This window comes from Papio anubis, chromosome 16, assembly GCF_008728515.1.
Source record: "Papio anubis isolate 15944 chromosome 16, Panubis1.0, whole genome shotgun sequence".
Taxonomy (NCBI): domain Eukaryota; kingdom Metazoa; phylum Chordata; class Mammalia; order Primates; family Cercopithecidae; genus Papio; species Papio anubis.
This window is the reverse complement of record NC_044991.1, coordinates 18,711,463-18,732,386: the sequence shown is the minus strand read 5'-3', so window position 1 is coordinate 18,732,386 and position 20,924 is coordinate 18,711,463. Positions and strand designations below refer to the sequence as shown.

General features: G+C 42.4%; 1 long non-coding RNA gene across 1 annotated transcript; it reads left to right on the top strand.

Moving 5' to 3' along the window:
• Positions 1-1,019: 1,019 nt before the first annotated feature.
• Positions 1,020-3,761, top strand: LOC103888314. The gene is made up of 2 exons (XR_002515366.2): positions 1,020-1,274; positions 3,407-3,761. It is a non-coding gene; the product is annotated as an uncharacterized LOC103888314 (long non-coding RNA).
• Positions 3,762-20,924: the final 17,163 nt, after the last annotated feature.

The window sequence follows — 20,924 nt, the reverse complement described above, 5'->3', positions numbered from 1 at the left end:
TAACCAGATAATCAGCAATACTTTTTTTTTTTCCTTGAAGAGACAGGGTCTCCCTGTGTTTCCCAGGCTGGTCTTGAACTCCTGGGCTTAAGTGATCCACCTGTCTTGGCCTCCCAGAGTACTCAGATTACAGGCATGAGCCACTGTATCCAACCTGAGAAACACATTTGATGAGTGTTATGGCTACTGTTAATTTTTTTTTTTTTGAGGCAAGGTGTCACTCTGTTACCTGGGATGGAGTGCAGTGATGTAATCATGGTTCACTGCAGCCTTGACCTCCTGGGGTTGAGTGATCCTCCCACCTTAGCTTCCCTAGTAGCTGGGACTATAGGGCCATGCTACCACATCTGACTGATTCTTGTATTTTTTTAAGAGATGGGCTTTTGCCATGTTGCCCAGGCTGGCCTTAAACTCTTAGGCTCAGTCAATCTGCCCACCTTGGCCTCCCAAAATGCTGGCGTTACAAGTGTGAGCCACTGCACCCAGACAAAATTTTTAATTGGGAAGCCACTAGGCTGACATGGCTCCAGCATATTAAGTCCCAATGTAAACAGTAAAACATAATTAGAGAATTCATCAATCAGAAACTTCTAACTAACTTCTAAATAGGGACTTTTTGCTCTAACCAATCAAATATGTTTTCTTTGTCTTTCTTCCACAAACACCTTATGAAAGTTTCTCACCCCTATCTCCCAGTGCAGTGGGAGATGCTTGTGGTCTGGTGCTGCCTGATTCATGAATCACCGTCTGCTAAAATAAACTCTTTAACACTGTAATGTGCCTAAGTTCTTTTAACATTATGTGATAAACATAATGTGCTATGGGAACTAGGATGGTAGGGTGGGTAGTTCTGCCTGGGGGTGTCAGAAAAGGATTTAATGAAGAGATGAGCTGTATTATTATTATTTTTTAAGAGATGGAGTCTCACTTTGTCATCCAGGCTGGGGTACAGTGGCGTGATCATAGCTCACTGCAGCCTCAAACTCCTGGGTTCAAGTGATCCTCTTGCTTCAGCCTCCCAAGTAGCTGGGACTACAGGCATATGCCACTGTGCCAAGCTAATTTTAACATTTTTTTGTAGAGACAGGGTCTTGCTTTGTTGCCCTGGTTGGAATGCATCTTAAAGGTTGAATCGTAGTTCTATGGGGACAGAGGGCCAAGAGAGGAATTCTAAGAAGAAGAGGAATTCTAAGAAGAAGAGGAATTCTAAGAAGAAGAGGAATTCTAAGAAAGAACAGCTTGTGCTGTTCCTGGCAGGTATGAAGAGTAACTGGGTATGTTTGGTGCTCCAAGACATGTGGACTACTAGTGGGAGATGAGGCTGAAAATATGGTTTCAGAACAAGGAAGGATGTTATATGCCAGGCCAAGGAGGTTAGACTTCATCCCGAGCCAAAAAGGAACCGTGAGGGTTTTTACACTGGGGGAGTTACATGTTCACATGTCTGTTTTGAGAAGCTGTGTCTGGCCTGAGGAGTCTAGAGGCAGGGAGGGCAGTTAGGGGGTCAGTCCTATGGCTCAAGTGACTGATGACGAGGTCTGAACCAAGGCAGGGGTCATGGTGGTAGAGAGGAGAGGACAAATTCAAGATGTTTAAGGTCTTTAGCTTGGGCGACTGCGTGTTTGGTTGTGCAGTGGCCGGCCAGGGAAGAGGAGGAAGAAGGTTTGGGTGGAGAGAGTAATGTCTTGTTTTGGACATACGACATTCAAGGGGTCTGGGCACCACCCAGGGAGGTGTCTTCAGTCAGCTTGTGAACTGTAAGTCTGGAGCTCCAGAGAGGGACAGGGCTCATCGCAGGCATCTCCTCCTACTCATTGCTCCAGCCACACTGCCCTTCTCTCCCTTCTTAGATCATTCCAGCCAAGTTTATTCCACCTTAGGGCCTCTGATATGACTCTTCCTCTGGTTTTCCACATGGCTGGCTCCTTTCATTCTTTTTTTTTTTTTTGTAATTTTTTTTGGAGATGGAGTCTTGCTCTGTCACCCAGGCTGGAGTGCAGTGGCACCATCTCGGCTCACTTCAGCGTCCGCCTCCCAGGTTCAAGAGATTCTCCCATCTCAGCCTCCCAAGTAGCTGGGATTATAGGTACCTGCCACCACATCCAGCTAATTTTTGTTTATATATTTATTTATTTATTTCAGAATCTTGCTTTGTCGCCCAGGCTGGAGTGCAGTGATGTGATCTCAGCTCACTGCAACCTCCACCTCCTGGGTTCAAGCGATTCTCCTGCCTCAGCCTCCCCAGTAGCTGGGATTCCAGGTGCGCTCCATCACTCCTGGCTAATTTTTGTATTTTTAATAGAGACAGGGTTTCACCATGTTGGCCAGGCTGATCTTGGACTTCTGACCTTGTGATACACTCGCCTCGGCCTCCCAACGTGCCGGGATTAAAGGCATGAGCCACTGCACCTGGCCAATTTTTGTATTTTTAGTAGAGGCGGGGTTTCATCATGTTGGCCAGGCTGGTCTAGAATTCCTGATCTTAGGTGATCCACCCACCTCGGCTTCCCAAAGTGCTGGGATTACAGGTGTGAGCCACTGCACCCGGCCTCACTGTTTAGCTCTCAGCAGTGTAAGGACAGAGACTTTATTTTATTTGGTGCTCTATCCTCAAGGCCATCTACTATGTGCCAGGAGCTCAATGCATATCTGTTGAATGAATAAGTGATTGGCGGCTAAAGTCTGGGAGTGAAGCAGGGGGAAAGGATGCACATTAACATTAGAGGGATCTGGCTAGGTGTGGTGGCTCATGCCTATAATCCTAGCACTTTGGGAGGCTGAGGCTGGAGGACCACTTGAGACCAGGGGTTCGAGTCCAGCCTGGGCAACACAGTGAGACCCCATCTCTACCAAAAAATTAAGAAAATTAGCCAGGTGTAGTAGCATTCACCTATAGTCCCAGCTACTTGGGAGGCTGAGGCAGAGGGATCACTTGAGCCCAGAAGTTTGAGGCTGCAGTGGGCTCTGATCACTCCAGCCTGGGAGATAGTGTAAGAGTCAGAGTGCCTGAACTCAAATTCCCCTCTTACTAGCTGTGTTAACTGAGACCAGTGCCTCAGTTTCTTCATCTGTAAAATGGGGATAATAATGGTATCTACCACTCTGGGTTGTTTTAAGGACCAAATGAGACCTCTCATGGCATGTTCAATAAGTGTTAGCCATTATTATTAATTAAATACTACCTTATGCCAGATAATATGCAAGGGACTTTCAATGCAATTTTTTAAATTCTCACAATAACCTGTTGAGATAGGAATTTTAAAAAAATCCATGTTTTACACTCAGAAAGAGGAAGTCACGGAATCACACATTTACCAGTTGAGAAGTAGAGGTACTGGAAGTTAAGCCCGGGTTTGTCTGACTTTAATGCCTGTGCTCCTAACCATTACACTGCTCTCATCTGCAGATGTGACCTTGGAGTCCTGGTGTGGTAAAGTGAATCGGCTGCAGAGGCCTGCCAGAACTCAGAGGTCCTGCCTCCTAGAGCCTTAGCTTCCCTAATCCGGCAGAGATCCTCTCCAGAAAGGGTATCAGCAGCACAAAGGCTGTCTCAAGATGAGGTGCACCCTGAGATCAGTCTTCCTACCTCTGACTGGGAAGACTGGCAGTGGACCCGGGATGCCTTGTGAAATGCACAACCTGGTGATCCACACCAACCTACAGACCAGAATTTTTATGACCAGTCATCACATTTCTCTCCAATATCTAGAACCTTTGGGTAGGATAAGAGACTTCAATTAAAACGCAATCTTCCCCTTTGACCAATTACTCTTTAATTATCTTCCTACTCACGAACCTCTGCTGATACCATGATAAGTAAGAGAAAATGACTTTTGAATTAGTTCATTGGTGACAAAGTCTTCTAAGGAAACAGTGTTTTATATATATCCATAGATACACGTGCACACACCTGCTCAGCTGCCCATGTGCAAACACGTGCCTGCCATGGAGCATGTATCTACATAGGTCTACATATTCCCTAGAACACAAATAACCTTGCAGAGAACTTGCTACATGTGCCAGGGTTCTTATCTACCCAATTGTGCATACATAGCAAAAACAAACAAAAAAACCCTAATACAACCACACACCCACAAGACAAAACCAAAATCCAAAACCAAACCCCAAACCCACCAAATCCTCAGATGACTCTTAAGTTTGGAGGGACAGAGATTAAGCAAAAAATTAAGAATATTAGTTTTTGGCCGGGCACGGTGGCTCATGCCTATAATCCCAGCACTTTGGGAGGCCGAGGTGGGTGGATCATCTGAGGTCATGAGTTTGAGACCAGCCTGGCCAACATGGCGAAACCCTGTCTCTGCTAAAAATACAAAATTAGCTGGGCGTAGTGGTGTGTGCCTGTAATCCCAGCTACTCTGAAGGCTGAGGGAGGAGACTCGCTTAGAACCTGGGAGGTGGAGGTTGCAGTGAGCCGAGATCACTCCACTGCACTCCAGCGTGGGCAACAAAGGGAGACTCTATCAAAAAAAAAAAAAAAAAAAAAAGAATATGAGTTTCTGTTCATTGCGTGCTCACTAAATGCTCAAAACTGTACTAAGCACTTTACATATACTGTCTCACCTAGTCTTCATAACAACCCCATGAATCAGATATTAGCACTCCAATTGTTTCTTGCAGGAAGACTGAGGCCGTGGTAAAGTCCCAGTACCCCAAGGGATTATAGGCACATCAGTCTTTTTTGTTTTTTGTTTTTTAATTTTACTTTAAGTTCTGGGATACATGTGCTGAACGTGCAGGTTTATTACATAGGTATACATGTGCCATGGTGGTTTTCTGCAGCTATCAACCCGTCATCTAGGTTTTAAGCCCCACATGCATTAGGTATTTGTCCCTTCCCTTTGCCCCTACCTCCTGACACATCAATCTTTTTGATATAGCTTGCCAAGGTCACATAACTGGCAATTCACAGAAGCAAACTTTGATGTGCAGCTGTGTTCTGACTACAAAACCTTTGTTCTTAACCACTAGGATCTTAACCATTTGTGTTTTTTAAGAAAAAAAATCCAATGACACTGGTTAAAGCACTGTAACGAAGACTTTTTTCAAGACCATCATGATAGGTATAAAAACAATGGGATAAGCCGGGCGCGGTGGCTCAAGCCTGTAATCCCAGCACTTTGGGAGGCCGAGGCGGGTGGATCACAAGGTCAGGAGATCGAGACCATCCTGGCTAACATGGTGAAACCCCGTCTCTATTAAAAATACAAAAAACTAGCCGGGCGTGGTGGCGGGCGCCTGTAGTCCCAGCTACTCGGGAGGCTGAGGCAGGAGAATGGCGTAAACCCGGGAGGCGGAGCTTGCAGTGAGCCGAGATCGCGCCACTGCACTCCAGCCTGGGTGACACAGCGAGACTCTGTCTCAAAAAAAAAAACCAAAAAAACAAACAAACAAACAAACAAAAAATGGGATATTGTAGTGGGAGGGAGATAAATTGTGTTTAACTCTGAATATAGCATGAACAAGTGGGAATTAGTGGCCAAGGGGCAGGGTGGGGGGCCAGTGAATGGAAAATTACTAAGAGGAGTTATTGGGGGAAGAGGGATTCTGGCTAAACTGACCTAACAGGATTCCTGCTGAAGACAGGCCAGGGTGATCAGTCATTACCTGACGGATGGTAGAGGATGAGGAACCTGATCAGATATTGAGGGTGATCAGATATCAAGGGTGGGGGTGTTCTTGCAAAACTTGACTTAGTAGGGTTCTTTGCTAAAACTGTATTTTATGAGGAAGTACACATATATCGACCTAGGAGAAGGTTCAGGAGCCTGATTAAAGTTTGGTCAAAGTCGGGCACGGTGGTTCATGCCTGTAATCCCAGCACTTTGGGAAGCTGAGGCAGGTGGATCACCTGAGGTCAGGAGTTCGAGAGCAGCCTGACCAACATGGAGAAACCTCGTCTCTACTAAAAATACAAAATTAGCCCGGCGTGGTGGTGCATGCCTTTAATCCCAGCTGCTTGGGAGGCTGAGGCAGGAGAATCACTTGAACCTGGGAGGCGGAGGCTGCAGTGAGCCGAGATCGTACCATTGGACTCCAGCCTGGGCAAAAAGAGTGAAACTCCATCTCAAAAAAAAAAAAAAAAGTTTGGTCAAGCAAACCGCCTTTGTCAATTTCTATGTCAGGCCTAGAGAGAAGAAATAAATTTATTTTTACTTTTACTCTTATTTTTTGAGTGAGAGTCACACTCCGTCACCCAGGCTGGAGTGCAGTGGTACCATCTCAGCTCACTGCAACCTCTGCCTCCTGGGTTCAAGTGATTCCTCCTCCAGAGTAGCTGGGATTACAGGTGCACACCACCATGCCCGGCTAATTTTTTGTATTTTTAGTAGAGATGAAGTTTCACTATGTTGGCCAGGCTGGTCTTGAACTCCTGACCTCAAGTGATCTGCCTGCCTAGGCCTCCCAAAGTGCTGGGATTACAGGCATGAGCCACTGCACCTGGTGTGAATTTAATTTTTAATGAATAGCAGCATGAGACATCTTCCCCCGCCATCATCCTCAATTTAGAAGGAGAAGCTAGCTATTTAAAAAAAAAATTATAGCAAAATATACACAATATTAAATTTACCTAGTAAACCATTTTTTAAGTAAACTCAGTGGCATGAAGTACTTTCTTTTAAAAAATTATTTTCATTGATACATGATAATTATACATATTTAAGCCAGGTGAGGTGGGATTATGCCTGTGATCCCAGCACTTTGGGAGCCCGAGGCGGGCAGATCACGAGGTCAGGATATCGAGACCATCCTGGCTAACATGCTGAAACCCTGTATCTCCTAAAAATACAAAAAAATTAGCCAGGTGTGGTGGCAGGCGCCTGTAGTCCCAGCTACTTGGGAGGCTGAGGCAGGAGAATGGCATGAACCTGGGAGGCAGAGCTTGCAGTGAGCTGAGATTGTGCCACTGCACTCCAGCCTGGGCAACAGGGGGAGACTCCATCTCAAAAAAAAGATACATATTAAAGTGTTCATGTGATATTTTGATACAGGCATACAATCTGAAATGATCAATTTGGAGTAATTAGTATATTCATCACCTCAATTTTTTTTTTTTTTTTTTTTTTTTTGATACAGAGTCTTACTCCAACACCCAGGGGCTAGAATGCAGTGGCATGATCACGGCTCATTGCAGCCTCAACCTCCCAGGCTCAGGTGATTCTCCCACCTCAGCCTCCCAAGCTCTTGGAACTACAGATGCTCACCACCACGATTGGCTAATTTTTTTTTTTTTTTTTTGAGACTGAGTCCTGGTCTGTTGCCCAGGCTGGAGTGCAGTGGCATGATCTCGGCTCACTGCAACCTCTGGCTCCTGGGTTCAAGCGATTTCTGGCTAATTTTTGTATTTTTACTAGAGATGGGGTTTCACCATGTTGGCCAGGCTGGTCTTGAACTCTTGACCTCAAGTGATCTGCCCACCTCGTCCTCCCGAAATGCCTCATTAGGCATGAGCCATGAGCCACCGCACCCACCCGTGGCTAATTTTTTGTATTTTTTGTAGGGATGGGGTTTTGCCATGTTGCCCAGGCTGGTCTTGAAGTTCTGGGCTCAAGCCATCTGCCGGTCTTGGCCTCCCAAAATGCTGGAATTACAGGCATAAGCCACTGTGTGCAGCCTCACCTCAAACATTTATTGTTTCTTTGTGTTAGAAACATTTCAAATCTTCTATTTTGCAAAATATGATGTTATGGTTAACTATACTCACCCTATTGTGCTATTGAACACTAGAAATTATTCCTTCCATTTAATTGTCTGTACCCATTAGTCAACCTCTCTTTATTCCCCCTGTTACCCTTTCTGGCCTCTGGTATCTACCATTCTAGTCTCCACTTCCATGAGATACCTTTTCTTAGCTCCTGCATATGAGGGAGAACATGTATTTGTCTTCTGTGCCTGGCTTTTTTCATTTAACATAATGGCCTCCTGTTCCATCTAGGTTGGTGCAAATGACAGGACTTTATTCTTTTTTGTGGCTGAATAGTATTTCATTGTGTATATATACTACATTCTCTTTTCTCATTTATCAGTTGATGGGCACTTAGGTTCCTTCCATATCTTACCTTTTGTGAGTACTGCTGCAAGAAACATGGATGTGCAGATATGTCTTTAATGCACAATTTCCTTTCTTTTGGGTATATACCAAGCAGTGGGATTGTTGGATCATATAGTAGATCGATTTTTTTTATTATACTTTAAGTTCTAGGGTACATGTACACAATGTGCAGGTTTGTTCCATATGTATACGTGTGCCACGTTGGTGTGCTGCATCCATTAATTCATCATTTACATTAGGTATATCTCCTAATGCTATCCCTCCCCCCTGCCCCCACCCCACGACAGGCCCCAGTGTGTGATGTTCCCCACCCTGTGTCCAAGTGTTCCCATTGTTCAGTTCCCACCTATGAATGAGAACATGCAGTGTTTGGTTTTCTGTCCTTGCAATAGTTTGCTCAGAATGATGGTTTCCAGCTTCATCCATGTCCCTACAAAGGACATGAACTCATCCTTTTTTATGGTTGCATAGTATTCCATGGTGTATATGTGCCACATTTTCTTAATCCAGTCTATCACTGATGGACATCTGGGTTGGTTCCAAGTCTTTGCTATTGTGAATAGTGCCGCAGTAAACATACGTGTGCGTGTGTCTTTATTGCAGCATGATTTATAATCCTTTAGGTATATACCCAGTAATGGGATGGTAGATCTATTTTTAGTTTTTTGAGGAACCTCCACACTGTTTTCCACGGGGGCAATACTAATTTCCATTCCCACTAGCTTTTCCCTTTCTTTGCATCCTGACCAGCATCTGTTATTTTTTTGTCCTTTTGATAATAGCCATTTTAACTGGGGTGAGATGATATCTCATTGTGGTTTTAATTTGTATTTTACTGGTGATTAGTACTGTTGAATATTGAGCATTTTTTCACCTCTGTTGGTCATTTGTATGGCTTCTTTTTTCCTTTTTCCTTTTTTTTTTTTTTTTTAAATACAGGGTCTTGCTATGTTGACCACGCTGGTGTTGAACTCCTGGGCTCACACCATCCTCCCACCTCAGCCTCCCGAATATGTGTGTCTTCTATTGAGAAATGTCTATTCAGATCCTTTGAGTGGTGTTAAGTACTTTCATGAGGTTGTACAACCATCATTACTATTTCCAGAACTTTTAAATCATCCCAAATGAAACTCTGTATCCATTAAACAATTCAACTTCCCATTACTTCCCCTTCCCCCAGCTCCTGGTAACCACTAGCCTATTTTCTGTCTCTGTGAATTTGCGTGTTCTGGGTGCCTCATATAATGTTGAATATTTTCAAGTTTTATCCATGTAGTAGCATGTAATGAGGTGTAATATGATTGGATCTTGCAATGAGGTGATCCTGAGAGGCATTATCTGACCGGATCCTGCTCTGGGGTGATACCAGAGCTCCATCTGATTGGGTCCTGGATCCCTGCTATGTGGTGTCCACTTTTATTTATTTTTATTTTTTTAGAGACAGGGTTTCACTCTGTCACCCAGGCTGGAGTGCAATAACGTGATCATAGCTCTTCATAACCTTGAACTCCTAGGCTTGAGTGATCCTCCTACCTCAGTCTCCCAAGTAGTGAGGACTACAGGTGCAGGCCACCACACCCAGCAAATTAAAACAAAAAAAATTGTAGAGAAGGGTGTCTCACTGTGTTATCCAGGATGGTCTCAAACTCTTGGGCTCAAGTGATCCTCTTGCCTGGGCCTCCCAAAGTTCAGGCATGAACGACTGTGCCCAGCCAGTGTCTGCTTCTCAATTCAGTCCCTGCTCTTGGGTCTGAGCAATTAGATTCCCCCTATAGTTGCACACTTCGTTCATCTGGACATGCTCAGGTTATGTGATCTGAGGGTCCATGGCAACTGAAAAACAACTCACAACTTTGTTACATAAAAGTTGAACCAGATTGGGAAAAAAAAAGTTGAACCAGATTGGTCCAGTGCAGCTACATCTCAATAAATACATGTTGACTCAAAGAAAGAACTAAACCAGACTCGAAAAATTATAAAGTCAAGCCAAGTTTCCTTCTGCTTTTTTTTTTTTTTTTTCTAATGCCTTTCCCCACCTCTGTGATGCCCTCTTTTCTTTCCCTCCTCTGTTTCTCCAAGAAAACATTCTTAGGACAGGACCTAATGAGTGGAACAGTAGAAGGAACCCTGGACTGGAATCAGGATACCAGGGTTTCACCCTGGCTTTGTCACTGGATAATCATAAATTCTTCTCTCAGGGATTATACTCTCCATGAATAACAGAAGAGGATTTGCTTGGCTAATCTTTAGGTTTCTTTCCGGTTCTGGCTTTCCAGATTTCAGGCTACACTCAGACTAAGATGACAGGGTTATTTCTTCCAAGGGTATTTTGCACTGAAGCACAGGACAGAGGAAGAAAGGAAGAATGGTGAAATTCTAGGCATCCTCATGTGGCTGGGAGAGGTATTTTCCTGTCATCATGCACCCTAGGAAAGTAGAAGTAGGGCAGATCCTTATCCCAGCCCCTGAAACCTGCCAACTTGTAAATTCAGCATTGACTCACACTCAAGGAAGTAGCAGAGGACACTGTGGAGCAATTCCTGGGAGCAGGGCCTCTTGCCTGGTTGGTGTGAATCCCTGTGGGCAGCTGGTATGAATGGGTCTGGTCCTGGACACTCCCTGGGACTTCATTAGGAATTAGTAGGCCTTTTAGGTAAGCTGGTCATTGGAGAGGCAGGAGAATTGGGGTTTAGTCCGGAGCCTGTCACTTGCCAGTTGTGTGGCTTGAACAAGTCTTTTCTCTCTGGGCATCAGTTTCTCCATGTACCACATAAAGGAGTTAGATGCTATGGCCTACCTCCACACTCTGGCTACCTGAACCTTCCAGTTCCTCAGACACATCATGGTCTTTTCGTGTCCTGGGCATTTGTTCACCTGGAACACTCCCTCAACTCCATCTCCTACCCAACTTACCTGATTCACTCCTTCATGGCATGTCCTTCAAGTCCAGGCTACCTCCATACGAGAGTGTATTGAGTGGAATACAATGTGGAATGGTGGGGACTGTGGAAAACTGCAGACTGTATATTCCACTGAAGCTATTCAAGTACTTAAAAATTATTTTCTATTGTAGTAAATACACATGATATACAATGTAGTATCTTTTTTTTTTTTTCCTTGTGAAACAGTATCTATCTCACTCTGTTGCCCAGGCTGGAGTACAGTGGCATGATCATAGCTCACTGCAACCTTGAACTCCTAGGCTCAAACAATCCTCTCACCTCAGCCTCCCGAGTAGCTGGGACTACAGGTGTATGCTACTATGCCTCACTATTTTTTTTTTTTTTTTTTTGTAGAGATGGGGTCTTGCTATGTTGCTCAGGCTGGTCTTGAACTCCTAGCTTAATGATCCTCCCACCCTGGAGTCCCAAAGTGTTGGGATTATATGTGTGAGCCACTGCACTCAGGCTTCACACTTATATATTCTTAAACATTTCAAAATTCTTCAGATCTGTGTTCTTATTGTGAGGTAGGCCTAGAAGGCATAATTATACTCATTTTATAACTGAGGAAAGCAGAGACTCGAAGTTAGAGCTACATAGAGCTCTATAGCAATATAACCTTCTCTAGGGTATATTGTTACTCCTCCCTTTTAAACCTGAGAATGATGTCGTAGTCATTAATGGCCTTCTTTCCGCTGATCCAATACTCTGCCCCAGAATCCTACTTATCACAATGTTCTAGTTAGCTACTACCAATTAGGTGAAGTTAACACTTGAGAGAAAAACTATTTGCCATCCATCTGTGACTGATGTTCCTTGCTTTTGCTGTTAGGCAGTTTTAAATATTTTCTTTCTTTCTTTCTTTCTTTCTTTTTTAAATTGAGACAGAGTCTTGCTCTGTTGCCCAGGCTGGAGTGCAGTGGCGCCATCTTGGCTCACTGCAACCTCCCTCTCCCAGGTTCAAGTGATTCTCCTGTCTCAGCCTCCCAAATAGCTGGGATTACAGGCACACACCACCACGCCTGGCTAATTTTTCTATTTTTAGTAGAGATAGGGTTTCACCATATGGTCAGGCCGGTCTTGAACTCCTGACCTCAGGTGATCCACCTGCCTCTGCCTCCCAAAGTGCTGGGATTACAGATGTGAGCCACCATGCCTGGCCAGTTTTAAATTTTTTAAAAAAGTTAATGTATTTTTCTTTTTCTTTTTCTTTTTTTTTCTGCATCACGGTCTTGCTCTGTCACCCAGGCTGGAGTGCAGTGGTGTGGTCATGGCTCACTGCAGCCTTGACGTCCTTGGCTCAGGTGATCCTCCCACCTCAGCCTCCCAAGTAACTGGGATTTACAGGTGTAAGCCACCATGCCTGGCTTTTCTTTTTAGAATTTTCTGTGGTGATGGGGTCTTCCTATGTTGCCGAGGCTGATTAATGTATTTTTCAAGAAGGTCCGAGGCTCACAGATAATAAATTCTACTTTATTTCCACTACTTGGACACACGTGTATACTACTACTCCTGTTTTCCCCCATTAACTTGACTTTTAGGCTTTCTGATTTTTGTTTTCTTCTTTTTTTGGAGACAGAGTCTCACCCTGTTGCCCAGGCTGGAGTGCAATGGTGTGATATTGGCTCACTGCAACCTCCACCTCCCAGGTTCAAGCGATTTTCCTACCTCAGCCTCCCAAGTAGCTGGGATCACAGCCACCTGCCACCATGCCTGGCTAATTTTTGTATTTTTAGTAGTGATGGGGTTGCACCATGTTGGCCAGGCTGGTCTCAAACTCCTGACCTCAAGTGATCCATCTACCTTGGCCTCCCAAAGTGCTGGGATTACAGGCAAGAGCCACTGCGCCCAATCAGGTTTTCTGATCTTGAATGTCCTGATCTTAACTGAAGTATGTTAGAAAGAAGGGAGGCCACCAGTACTCCAAGGGAGCTCCAGAACAAGGCCTCCTGACTCTCGGTCATGTCTGTTCTTTACTGTAGCTTGTAGCTTAGCTTTTTTTCTTTTTCCCATTGAACTTTGTGTTAAATGGAGTTCATGAAGAAACAGAAGATCTGAATAGACCAATCATGAATAAGAAAAGTGAATCAGTAATAAAAAGTCTTCCATCAAAGAAAAGCCCAGGACCTGATAACTTCACTGCTAAACTCTACCAATTATTTAATGAAGAAGTATACTTCCCAAACTCTCCCCCAAAATTAAAGAAGATGGAATATTTCTGAACTCTTTTTATGAGGTTAAAATTACGTGGTACCAAAGCAGTAGAAGGATGCTACAAGAAAACAAAATTAAAGACCAAAATCCCTGATGAACATAGATACAAAAATCCCAAACAAAATACCAGTAAACCAAATTCAACAGCACATTGAAAAGATCATTCACCATGATGAAGTGGGATTTATCCTTTTGATGCAAGGATGGTTCAGCATATGCAAATCAATAAGTGTGATACGTTGCATTAACAGAATGAAGGACAAAAAATGTATAACCACCTCAAAAGATGCAGAAAAGGCATTTGACAAATTCAACATTCATGATTTTTTTTTAAAAACCTCTCAACAAATTAGGTATCAAAAAATGTATCTCAACACAATAAATGCCATATATGACAAGCCCACAGCTAACAAGATACTTAATGGTGTTCTTATAAGATCAGGAACAATACAAGGATGCACTCTCTTGCCACTTCCATTCAACAGAATACTGGAAGTCCTGGCCAGAGCAATTAGGTAAGAAAAATAAAAAATAAAAGCTATCCAATTCAGAAAGGTAGGAATTAAATTCTGTGCTTGCAGATAACATGATCTTATATATATAAAATCCTAATGACTCCACCAAAAAACTGTTAGAACTAATAAATTTAGTGAAGTTGCAGGATGTAAAATCAACATATAAAACTTAGTAGCATTTCTATACACAAACAATGAACTATCTGAAAAATTGAGAAAACTGTCCCATTTACAATTGCTACAAAAAATAAAATAGTAATAAATTTAACCAAGGAGGTAAAATATCTGTACACTAAAAACTATAACATTTAAGTGTTCTCACCACAAAAAAATAAGTATATAAGATAATGGATATGTTGACTAACCTGATTTAGCCATTCTGCAATGTGTATATATATATCAAACAACATGTTATACACCATAAATATATACAATTTCTATTGTCAATTAAATCAATAGATGAATAAATAAATAATCATAAAGACCAGAAGATATTGGAATAACATTTTCTTTTTTTTTTGAGATAGAGTCTTCCTCTGTCTCCCAAGCTGGAGTGCAGTGGCGCTATCTCGGCTCACTGCAACCTCCACCTCCCAGTTTCAAGTGATTCTCCTGTCTGAGCCTCCTGAGTAGCTGGGATTACAGGTGCACACCACTAGTAGAGACAGGGTTTCACCATGTTGGCCAGGCTGTCTCAAACTCCTGACCTCAATGATCTGCCCACCTTGGCCTCCCAAAGTGCTGGGATTACAGGCATGAGCCACCGCACCCAGCTGGAATAACATTTTAAATGGATGAAAAAAAGGAACCACCAACTCAGACTTTTTAAAATAAAGATGGGGTCTCACTATAGTCTCACTATGTTGCCCAGGCTGGTCTCAAACTCCTGGTCTCAAGTGATCCTTCTGCCTCAGCTTTCCAAAGTGCTGAGATTACAGGCATAAGCCACCATGCCCAGCCAACCCAGAATTTTATATCCAGTAAAAATATTATTCAGGAAGAAGGTGAAATAAATATATGCTCAAGCTATGGAAAGTTACAGAAATTTGCCAGCAGACAGATGCTTGGCTCACTGCAACCTCTGCCTCCTGGGTTCAAGTGATTCTTGTGTCTCAGACTCAGAGTAGCTGGGATTACAAACGTGTGCCATTACACTTGGATAATTTTTTGTATTTTTAGTAGAAACGGGGTTTTGCCATAATTGCTGGGATTACAGGCGTGACACCTGGACCACAGAACAAGACTTCGTCTCAAAAAAATTTGTATACATGACTTTTGTGTATATATATAAAATATATATGTATATGTAAAATTATAAAATGTATATATATTTAATACAGATTACACCTATAACATAAAGGAAAGAGAGTAGATGAATCTATATGGTGGTAAGTTTTCTATCCTTTACTAAAATAAAACAGACTGTGAAAAGTATGGTATGTGTATAATAATATCTAGAAAATTCAACATAAAAAAGATGTCAGTTGTCCCAAATTCAACATTACCTATAGATTTAATGCACTTCCTCCAATATTTTATATAGACAAAAATAACCCCATTCAAAAATTTATAGACACAGACCCTGGAATAGCTAAAACAAAACAAAACAAAGAACCAGTCTTAAAAGAGAACAAAGTGGGAAGAAACTCTACCTGATGTGAAGGCCTAACTATATAACTAAGTAATCAAGAGAGTATGGTACTGGCAGAGGTATAGTGTAGAGATTAATGGAGCATAACAGACAACCTGGAAATAGGCCCACATAAATATGCCCAACTGATTTTCGACAATGGTGCAAAAGGAGGAAAGATAGCCTTTTACACCTCTTCAACAAATGGTGCTGGAGGAAATAATAAGCTGTTACAACAAGGTTATAGAATACAAGGTTAATATACAAAAGTCAATCACTTTCTCATATACCAGAAAACAAGTAAAATTTAAAATTAAACACATAATACCAATTTATATTAGCACCCCAAAATGAAATACTTAGGTATAAATCTAACAAATTATGTACCAAGAACTGTATGAGGAAAAGGACAAAACTCTGAAGAAAGGAGAACTAAATAAATAGAAAGACTCGATATTGTCAAGAGGTCCAATTCTTCTAAGCTTGATCTATAGATTTGATGCAATCTCAATCAAAACCCCAGCAAGTTATTTTGAGCTATCAACAAACTGATTTTAAATTTTATATGTAGACAAAAAACCTAGAATAGCCAACATAATATTGAAGATGAAGAGGACTGACACTGTAAAGCCATAGTAAGCAAAACAGTATAGTGTCATCTGCTTCCACTTATATGCATTTTTAAAGCACCAAAAACTGAGTGAACACAGTGGCTCATGCCTGTAATCCCAGCACTTTGGGAGGCCGAGGCAGGCAGATCACTTGAGGCCAGGAGTTCAAGACCAGCCTGGCCAATGTGGTGAAACTCTGTCTCTACTAAAAATACAAAATCTAGCCAGGCATGGTGGTGTACACCTGTAGTCCCCCTACTCGGGAGGCTGAGGCATGAGAATGGCTTGAACCCAGGAGGTGGAGGTTAGAGTGAGCCAAGATAGTGCCACTGCACTCCAACCTGGGTAACAGAGTGAGACTCTGTCTCCGTAAATACATAAATAAGGCACGAAAAACTTTATCAATGTGTGTATGTGTTTTATGGACAGACAAAGACAGAAATAGAAGGTTCATGGGTGCAAACATATGTAGAAATGAAGTATGAAATGACCATAGAGATGATAAGTGGTAACTTCAAGATAATAGTTACCTCCAGAGAGGGAGAAAGGTTCAAAAGCAGAATGTTTATTAAAGCTATACAGTGGAATTAATTGTTAAAAAGGACAGAGAGACAGCCAGGCACAGTGGCTCACGCCTATAATCCCAGCACTTTGGGAAGCCGAGGCGGGTGGATCATGAGGTCAAGAGATGGAAACCATCCTGGCTAACGCAGTGAAACCCCGTCTCTACTAAAAATACAAAAAATTAGCTGGGTGTGGTGATGGGCGACTGTAGTCCTAGCTGCTCAGGAGGCAGAGGCAGGAGAATGGCGTGAACCCGGGAGGCGGAGCTTGCGGTGAGCTGAGATGAGACTCCATCTCAAAAAAAAAAAAAAAAAAAAAAAAAGGACAGAGAGATCTACACTAAAAGGCACACACAAATAAGCACAATACAATACAAGGAGTGTGATAATCTCAGAACAGATGAAAACAGAGACAAAGAGAGAGAATAATGGACCTGGGAAGCTCTAGGAAGATTTCTTGGAGGGGGCAGCTTGGAACTGAGCCTTGAAGGGTGGGTAGGATTTCCGTAGGCTGAAATTGAATGAGGGAGAGATGAGCAGTGGCATAGAGATGTGAACACAGAGGCAACTAGAGAAAAGCAGGTCATACCAGCTAAGGTGAAGGTGGGAAGAAAAGGGGGTGAAGGGGTCCTCCCCATGGGTAAGAGGACTGTTACACTCTTTTTTGCTAGAAGGCTTCCCAGAAGGTATTATGAGCAACCTGAAGGCCAAGCCTCACCTTTTCATGACCCCACTGCACATATGACAGTACTTTACATATGCATATACCAAACATCATAAAAGGATTGAATGAGAGTAATGTCATCTAAGGGGAAAGAGGAGTTTAGGATTCCTAGAGTCTTGTAATAGAGTCTGATTGCAATAACCAGATTATTGCCTCCATTGTGCCTCTTTTTTTTTTTTTTTTTTAATTTATTTATTGTTATTATACTTTAAGTTGTAGGGTACATGTGCATAACGTGCAGGTTTGTTACATATGTATACTTGTGCCATGTTGGTCTGCTGCACCCATCAACTCGTCATTTACATCAGGTATAACTCCCAATGCAATCCCTCCCCCCTCCCCCCTCCCCATGATAGGCCCCGGTGTGTGATGTTCCCCTTCCTGAGTCCAAGTGATCTCATTGTTCAGTTCCCACCTATGAGTGAGAACATGCGGTGTTTGGTTTTCTGTTCTTGTGATAGTTTGCTAAGAATGATGGTTTCCAGCTGCATCCATGTCCCTACAAAGGATGCAAACTCATCCTTTTTTATGGCTGCATAGTATTCCATGGTGTATATGTGCCACATTTTCTTAATCCAGTCTGTCACTGATGGACATTTGGGTTGATTCCAAGTCTTTGCTATTGTGAATAGTGCTGCAATAAACATACGTGTGCATGTGTCTTTATAGCAGCATAATTTATAATCCTTTGGGTATATCCCCAGTAATGGGATGGCTGGGTCATATGGTACATCTAGTTCTAGATCCTTGAGGAATCGCCATACTGTTTTCCATAATGGTTGAACTAGTTTACAATCCCACCAACAGTGTAAAAGTGTTCCTATTTCTCCACATCCCCTCCAGCACCTGTTGTTTCCTGACTTTTTAATGATCGCCATTCTAACTGGTGTGAGATGGTATCTCATTGTGGTTTTGATTTGCATTTCTCTGATGGCCACATTGTGCCTCTTTTACAAAGAATTTATAAGAGGGAACCTAGGGTGTAGCAGAAAGTTGTGGGAAGTTCGTATGTATAAAGTTAGGGTTAGGATTTAGAGCCCTGCCCTTTCTAGTGTAACACATTGCCATTATCTTAGAAGCACTGCAAGGACACAAAACTATTTGTAACTGTTTGAAATCTCACAGAACTTGAAATAGGATAGTCAGTTACATCATCTGTTGAAATTGTGGGCCGGGCCCAAGGCTCCCAGCACTTTGGGAGGCTGAAGCGGGAGGATTGTTTGAACCCGGGAGTTTAAGGCCAGCTTGGGCAACATAGTGAGAACTCATGTCTACAAAAAAAAAAAGAAAAGAAAAAAAAAAGAGCCAGGTGTGGTGGCACACACCTGTAGTCCCAGCTACTTGGGAGGCTGAGGTGGGAGGATCACTTGAACTGGGGAGGTTGAGGCTGCAGTGAGCTGAAATTATGCCACTGCACAGCCTGGTTAGTGGAGTGAGACCCTGTCTCCAACCAACCAACCAACCAACAAACAAAAACTAAAAAGAAAAAGAAGGCTGGGTATGGCGGCTCATGCCTGTAATCCCTTTGAGAGGCTGAGGCGAGTGGATCACCTGAGGTCAGAGAGTTCGAGACCATCCTGACCAAAATAGAGAAACCCTGTCTCTACTTAAAAAAAAAAAAAAAAAAAAAAATTAGCCGGGCGTGGCGTATGCCTGTAATCCAAGCTACTCGGGAGGCTGAGGCAGGAGAATCACTTGAACCTGGGAGGTGGAGGTTGCAGTGAGTCGAGATTATGCTATTGCACTCCAGCCTGGGCAACAAGAATGAAACTCTATCTCAAAAAAAACAAAAATCAAAAAACAAAACAAAAAAAACTCTGCTTTTGTCGTATCCTACAAATTTTAGTATATTGTGTTTCCATTTGTATTTGCCTCAAGATATTTAGTTTCCCCCTTTTTTGAGCCATTGGTTCTTCAGAGACATATTGTTTAATTTCCATATATTTGTGAATTTTCTGAAATTCTGTTATTGATTTCTAGTTTCATACCTTTCTGGCCAGAAAAGATACATATTTGATATGATTTCAATCTTCTTAAATTTGTTAAAATTTTTCTTATGACCTAGCATGTGCTCTATCCTGGAGAATGTTCTATGTGCACTTCAGAAGAGTGTGTATTCTACTGCAGTTGGGTGGAACGTTGTGTACATTTCTATTAGGTACATTAGGTATATACAGTGTTGTTCAAGTCTAGTGTTTCCTTATTGATTTTCTGTTTGAGTAACCTATCCATTATTGAAAGTGAAGCATTGAGGTCTCCTACATATTGTTGCATTGCTATCTATTTTTCCCTTCAGATCCCTTAATGCTTCCTTTATATATCTAGGTACTGTGATGTTGGGCACATATATAATTGCTGTATCTTCCTATCGAGTGATACTGTTGTCATTGTGTAACGACCTACTTTTCACTCGTGACAGTTTGTTTTTCAAATGGAGTCTCGCTCTCTCACCCAGGCTGGAGTGCAGTGGCGTGATCTCAGCTCACTGCAACCTCTGCCTCCCGGGTTCAAGTGATTCTCCAGCCTCAGCCTCCCGAGTAGCTGGGATTATAGGTGCCTGCCACCACGCCCGGCCAAATTTCGTATTTTTAGTAGAGATGGAGTTTCACCATCTTGGCCAGGCTGGTCACGAACTCCTGATCTCAGACGATCCTCCTACCTCAGTGTACCAAAGAGCTGGGATTACAGGCATGAGCCACTTGTGACAGTTTTTGACTTAAAAGTCTATTGTGTCTAGTATCAGTTCCCACAGTTGCTCTCTTTTGGCTACCATTTGCATGGGCCTTTTTCCATCCCTTCAATTTTAGACTGTGTGCTCTTATATCTAAAATGAAACTCTTGTAGATAGCAGGTAGTCGAATCTTGTTTTGTTTTTTAAAATCCATTCAGCCACTATATGTCTTTTGATTGGTGAGTTTAATTCATTTACATTTAAAAGTAATTATTGATAGGTAAGGACTTACCGCTGTCATTTTCTTGTTTTCTGTTTTGTAGATTCTTTGTTTCTTTTCTCTTACTTTCTTTGTGATTTGATGATTTTTTTTTTGATAGTGATACACTTTGATTATTTCCTGTCAATATTTTGTGTATCTACTATAGGTTTTTTGTGTTTACCCTGAAGCTTGCATAAAATATAGTTATAACAGTTTATTTTAAAGCTGACAAAGTTATTATTATTATTATTTTTTGGGGCCAGAGTCTTGCTCTGTCGCCCAGGCTGGAGTGCACTGGCGTGATCTCAGCTCACTGCAACGTCCACCTCCCAGGTTCAAGCAATTCTCCTGCCTCAGCCTCCCGAGTGGCTAGGATTACAGGTGCCTGCCACCATGCCCGGCTAATTTTTGTATTTTTAATAGAGACAGGGTTTTATCATGTTGGCCAGGCTGGTCTCAAACTCCTGACCTCAAGTGATCCGCCTGCCTTGGCCTCCCAAAGTGCTGGCATTACAGGCATAAGCCACCACGCCTGGCCGACAAAGTTATTCTTATTCTCTTTTTCTTTTAATTTTTATACTAGGGTTAGAAGTAATTTATACATCACCATTACTTTATTATGTTTTTGCCCGTATATTTACCTTTACTAGCAAGTTTTGTGCTTTCATGTGCTTTCATGTTGCTGTTTAGCATCTTTTCATTTCAACTTGAACCACTTTCT